This window comes from Rhinoderma darwinii, chromosome 1, assembly GCF_050947455.1.
Source record: "Rhinoderma darwinii isolate aRhiDar2 chromosome 1, aRhiDar2.hap1, whole genome shotgun sequence".
Classification (NCBI taxonomy): domain Eukaryota; kingdom Metazoa; phylum Chordata; class Amphibia; order Anura; family Rhinodermatidae; genus Rhinoderma; species Rhinoderma darwinii.
In genome coordinates, this window is record NC_134687.1 from 638260346 (window position 1) to 638273450 (window position 13105).

General features: G+C 51.1%; 1 protein-coding gene across 1 annotated transcript in view; it reads right to left on the reverse strand.

Moving 5' to 3' along the window:
* Positions 1-8635, reverse strand: part of LOC142666573 (oocyte zinc finger protein XlCOF7.1-like) — a 48931-nt gene extending 40296 nt beyond the window's left edge. The window contains exon 1 of the mRNA XM_075846705.1: positions 8553-8635. The gene's annotated coding sequence lies outside the window, so the exon portion shown is untranslated. The remainder of the gene's footprint in view (positions 1-8552) is intronic.
* Positions 8636-13105: the final 4470 nt, after the last annotated feature.

Here is a 13105-nt window from a genome sequence, read left to right on the forward strand (position 1 = left end):
CACACACGTCACCTCTGTACGTGTACACACACACACACACACACACACACCCTGTACACACACGTCACCCCCTGTACACACACGTCACCCCCTGTACACACACACACGTCACCTGTGTACCCACACGTCACCTGTGTACACACACACACGTCACCTCTGTACGTGTACACACACACACACGTCACCTCTGTACGTGTACACACACACACACGTCACCTCTGTACATGTACACACCCGTCACCTCTGTACGTGTACACACACACACGTCACCTCTGTACGTGTACACACACACACACACACCCCCTGTACACACACACACGTCACCTGTGTACCCACACGTCACCTGTGTACACACACACACGTCACCTCTGTACGTGTACACACACACACACACACACACACGTCACCTCTGTACGTGTACAAACACACCCCCTGTACACACACACGTCACCTCTGTACGTGTACACACACACACCCCACCTCTGTACGTGTACACACACACCCCCTGTGCACACACACACACACGTCACCCCCTGTACACACACGTCACCTGTGTACCCACACGTCACCTGTGTACACACACACACGTCACCTGTGTACGTGTACACACACACCCCCTGTACACACACACACACCCCACCTCTGTACGTGTACACACACACACACCCCCTGTGCGCACACACACACCCCCTGTACACACACACACACCCCACCTCTGTACGTGTACACACACACACACCCCCTGTGCGCACACACACAGCCCCTGTACACACACACACACGTCACCTCTGTACGTGTACACACACACACACCTCTGTACGTGTACACACACACCCCCTGTGCACACACACACACCCCACCTCTGTACGTGTACACACACACACACCCCCTGTACACACACGTCACCCCCTGTACACACACACACGTCACCTGTGTACACACACGTCACCTGTGTACACACACGTCACCTCTGTACGTGTACACACACACACACGTCACCTCTGTACGTGTACACACACACACCCCCTGTACACACACACACGTCACCTCTGTACGTGTACACACACACACACACAGCCAATGTACACACACACGTCACCCCCTGTACACACACCCCCTGTACACACACACACACACACGTCACCTGTGTACACACACACGTCACCTGTGTACACACACACACCCCCTGTACACACACACACGTCACCCCCTGTACACACACACACGTCACCCCCTGTACACACACACACACACACACACACCCCCTGTGTACCCACACGTCACCTGTGTACACACACACGTCACCTGTGTACACACACACGTCACCTCTGTACGTGTACACACACACACACACACCCTGTACACACACACACACGTCACCCCCTGTACACACACACACACACACCCCCCCCCTGTACACACACACACACACACGTCACCTGTGTACACACACACGTCACCTGTGTACACACACACGTCACCTGTGTACACACACACACGTCACCTGTGTACACACATACACACGTCACCTCTGTACGTGTACACACACACACACACACACACACACGTCACCTCTGTACGTGTACACACACACGTCACCTCTGTACGTGTACACACACACACCCCCTGTACACACACACCCCCTGTGCGCACAGACACGTCACCTCTGTACGTGTACACGTACGTACACACACACACACACACACACACACACAGCCAATGTACACACACACGTCCCCCCCTGTACACACACACACACACACACCCCCTGTACACACACACACACACACGTCACCTGTGTACACACACACGTCACCTCCTGTACACACACGTCACCCCCTGTACACACACACACACGTCACCTGTGTACCCACACGTCACCTGTGTACACACACACGTCACCTGTGTACACACACACGTCACCTCTGTACGTTTACACACACACACCCCCTGTACACACACACACACGTCACCCCCTGTACACACACACACACACACACGTCACCCCCTGTACACACACACACACACACACCCCCTGTACACACACACACCCCCTGTGTACCCACACGTCACCTGTGTACACACACACGTCACCTGTGTACACACACACGTCACCTGTGTACACACACACGTCACCTCTGTACGTGTACACACACACACACACACACCCCCTGTACACACACACATCACCCCCTGTACACACACACACACACACACACACACACCCCCTGTACACACACACACGTCACCTGTGTACCCACACATCACCTGTGTACACACACACGTCACCTGTGTACGTGTACACACACACACCCCCTGTACACACACACACACACACACGTCACCCCCTGTACACACACACACACACACCCCCTGTACACACACACACACCCCCTGTGTACCCACACGTCACCTGTGTACACACACACGTCACCTGTGTACACACACACGTCACCTGTGTACACACACACGTCACCTGTGTACACACACACGTCACCTGTGTACACACACACGTCACCTGTGTACACACACACGTCACCTGTGTACACACACACACGTCACCTCTGTACGTGTACACACACACACACGTCACCTCTGTACGTGTACACACACACACACACACACGTCACCTCTGTACGTGTACACACACCCCCTGTACACACACACACACACACACACACACACACACCCCCTGTGCGCACACACACGTCACCTCTGTACGTGTACACACACACACACGTCACCCCCTGTACACACACACACACCCACCCTCTGTACGTGTACACACACACACACACGTCACCTCTGTACGTGTACACACACACACACCACCTCTTGTACGTGTGCGCACACACACACACCCCACCTCTGTACGTGTGCACACACACACACACCCCACCTCTGTACGTGTACACACACACACCCCCTGTACACACACACACCCTGTGCACGCACACACACCCCCTGTACACACACGTCACCCCCTGTGCGCACACACACACACACACACACACACCCCCTGTACACACACACACACCCCCTGTACACACACACACACACACCCCCTGTACACACACACGTCACCTCTGTACGTGTACACACACACACACCCCACCTCTGTACGTGTACACACACACACACACACGTCACCCCCTGTACACACACACACGTCACCCCCTGTACACACACCTCACCTGTGTACGTGTACAAACACACACCCCACCTCTGTACGTGTGCACACACACACACACACACACACCCCACCTCTGTACGTGTACACACACACACACCCTGTACACACACACACACACCCCACCTCTGTACGTGTACACACACACACCCCATGTACACACACACACACACACACGTCACCCCCTGTACACACACACATCACCTGTGTACACACACCTCACCACCTGTGTACGTGTACAAAACACCCACCCCACCTCTGTACGTGTGCACACACACACACACACACCCCACCTCTGTACGTGTGCACACACACACACACACACCCCACCTCTGTACGTGTACACACACACACCCCCTGTGCACGCACACACACACACCCCCTGTACACACACACACACACACACACACACACACCCTGTACACACACACACGTCACCTGTGTACGTGTACAAACACACGTCACCTGTGTACGTGTACACACACACCCCACCTCTGTACGTGTGCACACACACACCCCACCTCTGTACGTGTACACACACACACCCCCTGTACACACACACACGTCACCTCTGTACGTGTGCACACACACACCCCCTGTACACACACACACCCCACCTCTGTACGTGTACACACACACACCCCCTGTACACACACACACACGTCACCTCTGTACGTGTACACACACACACCCCCTGTACACACACACGTCACCTCTGTACGTGTACACACACACACCCCCTGTACACACACACGTCACCTCTGTACGTGTACACACACACACCCCCTGTACACACACACGTCACCTCTGTACGTGTACACACACACACCCCCTGTACACACACACGTCACCTCTGTACGTGTACACACACACACCCCCTGTACACACACACACACGTCACCTCTGTACGTGTACACACACACACCCCCTGTACACACACACACACGTCACCTCTGTACGTGTACACACACACACACCCCCTGTACACACACACACACACGTCACCTCTGTACGTGTACACACACACACGTCACCTCTGTACGTGTACACACACCCCCTGTACACACACACACACGTCACCTCTGTACGTGTACACACACCCTCTGTACGTGCACACACACACACCCCCTGTACACACACACACACGTCACCTCTGTACGTGTACACACACACACACACCCCCTGTACACACACACACACAAACCCCCTGTACCTCTGTACGTGTACACACACACACACACCCCCTGTACACACACACACACGTCACCTCTGTACGTGTACACACACACACCCCCTGTACACACACACACACACACACGTCACCTCTGTACGTGTACACACACCCCCTGTACACACACACACGTCACCTCTGTACGTGTACACACACCCTCTGTACGTGCACACACACACACCCCCTGTACACACACACACACACACACACCTCTGTACGTGTACACACACACACACACACCCCCTGTACACACACACACAAACCCCCTGTACCTCTGTACGTGTACACACACACACCCCCTGTACACACACACACACACACACACGTCACCTCTGTACGTGTACACACACACACACCCCACCTCTGTACGTGCACACACACCCCCTGTACACACACACGTCACCTCTGTACGTGTACACACACACACCCCCTGTACACACACACACACGTCACCTCTGTACGTGTACACACACGTCACCTGTGTACCCACACGTCACCTGTGTACACACACACGTCACCTGTGTACACATACACGTCACCTCAGTACGTGTACACACACACACACACGTCACCTCTGTACGTGTACACACACACACACCCCCTGTACACACACACACACGTCACCTCTGTACGTGTACAGGTGTACACACACACACACACCCAATGTACACACACACACGTCACCCCCTGTACACACACACACGTCACCCCCTGTAAACACACACACACACGTCACCTGTGTACCCACACGTCACCTGTGTACACACACACACACGTCACCTCTGTACGTGTACACACACACACACCCCACCTCTGTACGTGTACACACACACACACCCCTGTGCACACACACACACCCCCTGTACACACACACACACGTCACCTCTGTACGTGTACACACACACACCCCCTGTACACACACGTCACCCCCTGTACACACACGTCACCCCCTGTACACACACACACACACACACGTCACCTGTGTACCCACACGTCACCTGTGTACACACACGTCACCTCTGTACGTGTACACACACACCCCCTGTACACACACACACACACACACGTCACCTGTGTACCCACACGTCACCTGTGTACACACACACGTCACCTGTGTACGTGTACACACACACACACGTCACCTCTGTACGTGTACACACACACCCCCTGTGCACACACACACCCCCTGTACACACACACGTCACCTCTGTACGTGTACACACACACACAATGTACACACACACACGTCACCCCCTGTACACACACACACACACACACGTCACCTGTGTACCCACACGTCACCTGTGTACACACACACACACGTCACCTGTGTACGTGTACACACACACCCCCTGTACACACACACACACACCCCACCTCTGTACGTGTACACACACACCCCCTGTGCGCACACACACAGCCCCTGTACACACACACACGTCACCTCTGTACGTGTACACACACCTCTGTACGTGTACACACACACCCCCTGTGCACACACACACACACCCCACCTCTGTACGTGTACACACACACACACGTCACCCCCTGTACACACACACACCCCCTGTACACACACACGTCACCTCTGTACGTGTACACACACACACCCACTGTACCTCTGTACGTGTACACACACACACCCCCTGTACACACACACACGTCACCTCTGTACGTGTACACACACACACACCCCACCTCTGTACGTGCACACACACCCTACACACACACACACACACACACACACCCCCTGTACACACACACACACACACACACACACACACGTCACCTCTGTACGTGTACACACACACACCCCCTGTACACACACACACGTCACCTCTGTACGTGTACACACACGTCACCTGTGTACCCACACGTCACCTGTGTACACACACACACGTCACCTGTGTACACACACGTCACCTCAGTACGTGTACACACACACACGTCACCTCTGTACGTGTACACACACACACACACACCTCTGTACGTGTACACACACACCCCCTGTGCACACACACACACCCCACCTCTGTACGTGTACACACACACACACACACACACCCTGTACACACACGTCACCCCCTGTACACACACACCCCCTGTACACACACACACACGTCACCTGTGTACCCACACGTCACCTGTGTACACACACACACGTCACCTCTGTACGTGTACACACACACACACGTAACCTCTGTACGTGTACACACACGTCACCTCTGTACGTGTACACACACACACCCCCTGTACACACACCCCCTGTGCGCACACACACGTCACCTCTGTACGTGTACACACACACACACAGCCAATGTACGCACACACGTCACCCCCTGTACACACACACACACACACACACCCCCTGTACACACACACACACGTCACCTGTGTACACACACACACACGTCACCTCTGTACACACACACACACGTCACCTCTGTACACACACACACACACACACACACACACACACGTCACCCCCTGTACACACACACACACACACACACACACCCCCTGTACACACACACACGTCACCTGTGTACACACACACACACGTCACCTCTGTACACACACACACACACACACACACACGTCACCCCCTGTACACACACACACACACACACACACACCCCCTGTACACACACACACACACACGTCACCTGTGTACCCACACGTCACCTGTGTACACACACACGTCACCTGTGTACGTGTACACACACACACACACACACGTCACCCCTGTACGTGTACACACACACGTCACCCCCTGTACACACACACACACGCCACCCCCTGTACACACACACACACACACACACACACACACACCCCCTGTGTACCCACACGTCACCTGTGTACACACACACACACGTCACCTCTGTACGTGTACACACACACACACCCTGTACACACACACGTCACCCCCTGTACACACACACACACACACACACACCCCCCCCTGTACACACACACACACGTCACCTGTGTACCCACACGTCACCTGTGTACCCACACGTCACCTGTGTACACACACACGTCACCTGTGTACACACACACGTCACCTGTGTACACACACACACACACACACACACACACGTCACCTCTGTACGTGTACACACACACACACACGTCACCCCCTGTACACACACACACGTCACCCCCTGTACACACACACACCCCCTGTGTACACACACACGTCACCTCTGTACGTGTACACACACACACACGTCACCTCTGTACGTGTACACACACACACACGTCACCTCTGTACGTGTACACACACACACACACGTCACCTCTGTACGTGTACACACACACGTCACCTCTGTACGTGTACACACACACACACGTCACCTCTGTATGTGTACACACACACACACCCCCTGTGCGCACACACACGTCACCTCTGTACGTGTACACACACACACACAGCCAATGTACACACACACGTCACCCCCTGTACACACACACACGTCACCTGTGTACACACACACACACACACGTCACCTCTGTACACACACACACCCCCTGTACACACACACACACACACACCCCCTGTACACACACGTCACCTGTGTACCCACACGTCACCTGTGTACACACACACACGTCACCTCTGTACGTGTACACACACACACACACACACACACACACCATGTACACACACACACACGTCACCCCCTGTACACACACACACACACACACGTCACCTGTGTACCCACACGTCACCTGTGTACGTGTACACACACACACCCCCTGTACACACACACGTCACCTGTGTACCCACACGTCACCTGTGTACACACACACGTCACCTCTGTACGTGTACACACACACACCCCCTGTACACACACACACACACACACACACACACACACACACACACACACACACACACACACACACACACACACACACACACACACACACACACACACACACACCCCCTGTACACACACACACCCCCTGTGTACCCACACGTCACCTGTGTACACACACACACGTCACCTGTGTACACACACACACGTCACCTCTGTACGTGTACACATTCCCCCCCCAACTATTATGGCTGATATCAGAAAAAAACCACCGACCAGTGCCTGCTGTATAATACGCTGACCTTACCACTAAATGATGGCTGATACCAGAGAGGACACCCGACCAGCACTGCTCTATAATATACTGGGTGATAACAAAGAACAGCCAATCAGCACTGGTCTCTACCAATCGCTGAAGGACCTGTGATAACGCCACCACCATGTGACCGGTGCAGGAGGGGCGGAGCTTATCAGTGGAGAGGAGTGGTGGATGAAGGACCTGTGATGATGACCACATGACATGAGGGGGCGGGGCCCCTGTGCCGTGCGGAGAAGAGGTGATGATCACGTGAAATGAAGGGCGGAGCTCTGTGAGGGGCGGGGCTCCTGTGCTGTGTGTGGGGAAGGGATGGATTCAGTGTTTTTTTCTATAGGTTGTCAGCAGTTGTGTGAGAGCTGAAGCCAGGGGGATGCTGGGAGTTGTAGTCCTCTCCTCTTATACCCCTCCCTGTAATGTTCTCTGATATCCCATAATAACAGGCTGGACATGCTGGGAGTTGTAGTCCTCTCCTTTTATGCCTCCTCCCTGTAATGTAATCTGATATCCCATAATAATAGTCTGGACATGCTGCGAGTTGTAGTTCACTCCTCTTATACTCCTCCCTGTAATGTCCTCTGATGTCCCATAATAACAGCCTGGACATGCTGGGAGTTGTAGTTCACTCCTCTTATACCTCCTCCCTGTAATGTCCTCTGATATCCCGAACAGTCTGGACATGCTGGGAGTTGTAGTTCACTCCTCTTATACTCCTCCCTGTAATGTCCTCTAATGTCCCATAATAACAGCCTGGACATGCTGGGAGTTGTAGTTCTCTCCTCTTATACCTCCTTGTAATGTCCTCTAATGTCCCATAAATAACAGTCTGGACATGCTGGGAGTTGTAGTTCACTCCTCTTATACTCCTCCCTGTAATGTCCTCTGATATCCCATAATAACAGCCTGGACATGCTGGGAGTTGTAGTTCACTCCTCTTATACCTCCTCCCTGTAATGTCCTCTGATATCCCATAATAACAGCCTGGACATGCTGGGAGTTGTAGTCCCCTACTCTTATACTTCTCCCTGTAATGTCCTCTTATATCGCATAATAATAGTCTGGACATGCTGGGAGTTGTAGTTCTCTCCTCTTATACCTCCTCCCTGTAATGTCCTCTGATATCCCATAATAACAGTCTGGACATGCTGGGAGTTGTAGTTCACTCCTCTTATACCTCCTCGTAATGTCCTCTAATGTCCCATAATAACAGTCTGGACATGCTGGGAGTTGTAGTTCACTTTTCTTATACTCCTCCCTGTAATGTCCTCTGATATCCCATAATAACAGCCTGGACATGCTGGGAGTTGTAGTTCACTCCTCTTATACCTCCTCCTTGAAATGTCCTCTAATGTCCCATAATAACAGTCTGGACATGCTGGGAGTTGTAGTTCACTCCTCTTATACTCCTCCCTGTAATGTCCTCTGATATCCCATAATAACAGCCTGGACATGCTGGGAGTTGTAGTTCACTCCTCTTATACCTCCTCCTTGTAATGTCCTCTAATGTCCCATAATAACAGTCTGGACATGCTGGGAGTTGTAGTTCACTCCTCTTATACTCTTCGCTGTAATGTCCTCTGATATCACATAATAACAGCATGGACATGCTGGGAGTTGTAGTTCTCTCCTCTTATACCCCTCCCTGTAATGTCCTCTGATATCACATAATAACAGTCTGGACATGCTGGGAGTTGTAGTTCTCTCCTCTTATACCTTCTCCCTGTAATGTCCTCTGATATCCCATAATAACAGCCTGGACATGCTGGGAGTTGTAGTCCTCTACTCTTATACTTCTCCTTGTAATGTCCTCTTATATCGCATAATAATAGTCTGGACATGCTGGGAGTTGTAGTCCTCTCCTCTTATACCTTCTCCCTGTAATGTCCTCTGATATCCCATAATAACAGTCTGGATATGCTGGGAGTTGTAGTTCACTCCTCTTATACTCCTCCCTGTAATGTCCTTTGATATCCCATAATAACAGCCTGGACATGCTGGGAGTTGTAGTCATCTACTCTTATACTTCTCCCTGTAATGTCCTCTTATATCGCATAATAATAGTCTGGACATGCTGGGAGTTGTAGTCCTCTCCTCTTATACCTTCTCCCTGTAATGTCCTCTGATATCCCATAATAACAGTCTGGACATGCTGGGAGTTGTAGTTCACTCCTCTTATACCTCCTCCTTGTAATGTCCTCTAATGTCCCATAATAACAGTCTTGACATGCTGGGAGTTGTAGTTCACTCCTCTTATACTCCTCCCTGTAATGTCCTCTGATATCCCATAATAACAGTCTGGACATGCTGGTAGTTGTAGTCCTCTCCTCTTATACCTGCTCCATGTAATGTCCTCTGATGTCCCATAATAACAGTCTGGACATGCTGGGAGTTGTAGTTCACTCCTCTTATACTCCTCCCTGTAATGTCCTCTGATATCCCTTAATAACAGCCTGGACATGCTGGGAGTTGTAGTTCACTCCTCTTATACCTCCTCCCTGTAATGTCCTCTGATATCCCATAATAACAGCCTGGACATGCTGGGAGTTGTAGTTCACTCCTCTTATACCTCCTCCCTGTAATGTCCTCTGATATCCCATAATAACAGCCTGGACATGCTGGGAGTTGTAGTCCTCTACTCTTATACTTCTCCCTGTAATGTCCTCTTATATCGCATAATAATAGTCTGGACATGCTGGGAGTTGTAGTCCTCTCCTCTTATACCTTCTCCCTGTAATGTCCTCTGATATCCCATAATAACAGTCTGGACATGCTGGGAGTTGTAGTTCACTCCTCTTATACCTCCTCCTCGTAATGTCCTCTAATGTCCCATAATAACAGTCTGGACATGCTGGGAGTTGTAGTTCACTTTTCTTATACTCCTCCCTGTAATGTCCTCTGATATCCCATAATAACAGCCTGGACATGCTGGGAGTTGTAGTTCACTCCTCTTATACCTCCTCCTTGTAATGTCCTCTAATGTCCCATAATAACAGTCTGGACATGCTGGGAGTTGTAGTTCACTCCTCTTATACTCTTCCCTGTAATGTCCTCTGATATCCCATAATAACAGCATGGACATGCTGGGAGTTGTAGTTCACTCCTCTTATACTCCTCCCTGTAATGTCCTCTGATATCCCATAATAACAGCCTGGACATGCTGGGAGTTGTAGTCATCTACTCTTATACTTCTCCCTGTAATGTCCTCTTATATCGCATAATAATAGTCTGGACATGCTGGGAGTTGTAGTCCTCTCCTCTTATACCTTCTCCCTGTAATGTCCTCTGATATCCCATAATAACAGTCTGGACATGCTGGGAGTTGTAGTTCACTCCTCTTATACCTCCTCCTTGTAATGTCCTCTGATATCACATAATAACAGCCTGGACATGCTGGGAGTTGTAGTTCTCGCCTCTTATACCTCCTCCTTGTAATGTCCTCTAATGTCCCATAATAACAGTCTTGACATGCTGGGAGTTGTAGTTCACTCCTCTTATACCTGCTCCATGTAATGTCCTCTGATGTCCCATAATAACAGTCTGGACATGCTGGGAGTTGTAGTTCACTCCTCTTATACTCCTCCCTGTAATGTCCTCTGATATCCCATAATAACAGCCTGGACATGCTGGGAGTTGTAGTTCACTCCTCTTATACCTCCTCCTTGTAATGTCCTCTAATGTCCCATAATAACAGCCTGGACATGCTGGGAGTTGTAGTTCACTCCTCTTATACTCCTCCCTGTAATGTCCTCTGATATCCCATAATAACAGCCTGGACATGCTGGGAGTTGTAGTCCTCTACTCTTATACTTCTCCCTGTAATGTCCTCTTATATCGCATAATAATAGTCTGGACATGCTGGGAGTTGTAGTCCTCTCCTCTTATACCTTCTCCCTGTAATGTCCTCTGATATCCCATAATAACAGTCTGGACATGCTGGGAGTTGTAGTTCACTCCTCTTATACCTCCTCCTTGTAATGTCCTCTAATGTCCCATAATAACAGTCTGGACATGCTGGGAGTTGTAGTTCACTCCTCTTATGCTCCGCCCTGTAATGTCCTCTGATATCCCATAACAACAGCCTGGACATGCTGGGAGTTGTAGTTCACTCCTCTTATACCTCCCCCTTGTAATGTCCTCTAATGTCCCATAATAACAGTCTGGACATGCTGGGAGTTGTAGTTCTCTCCTCTTATACTACTCCCTGTAATGTCCTCTGATATCCCATAATAACAGCCTGGACATGCTGGGAGTTGTAGTTCACTCCTCTTATACTCCTCCCTGTAATGTCCTCTGATATCCCATAATAACAGCCTGGACATGCTGGGAGTTGTAGTCCTCTACTCTTATACTTCTCCCTGTAATGTCCTCTTATATCGCATAATAATAGTCTGGACATGCTGGGAGTTGTAGTCCTCTCCTCTTATACCTTCTCCCTGTAATGTCCTCTGATATCCCATAATAACAGTCTGGACATGCTGGGAGTTGTAGTTCACTCCTCTTATACCTCCTCCTTGTAATGTCCTCTAATGTCCCATAATAACAGT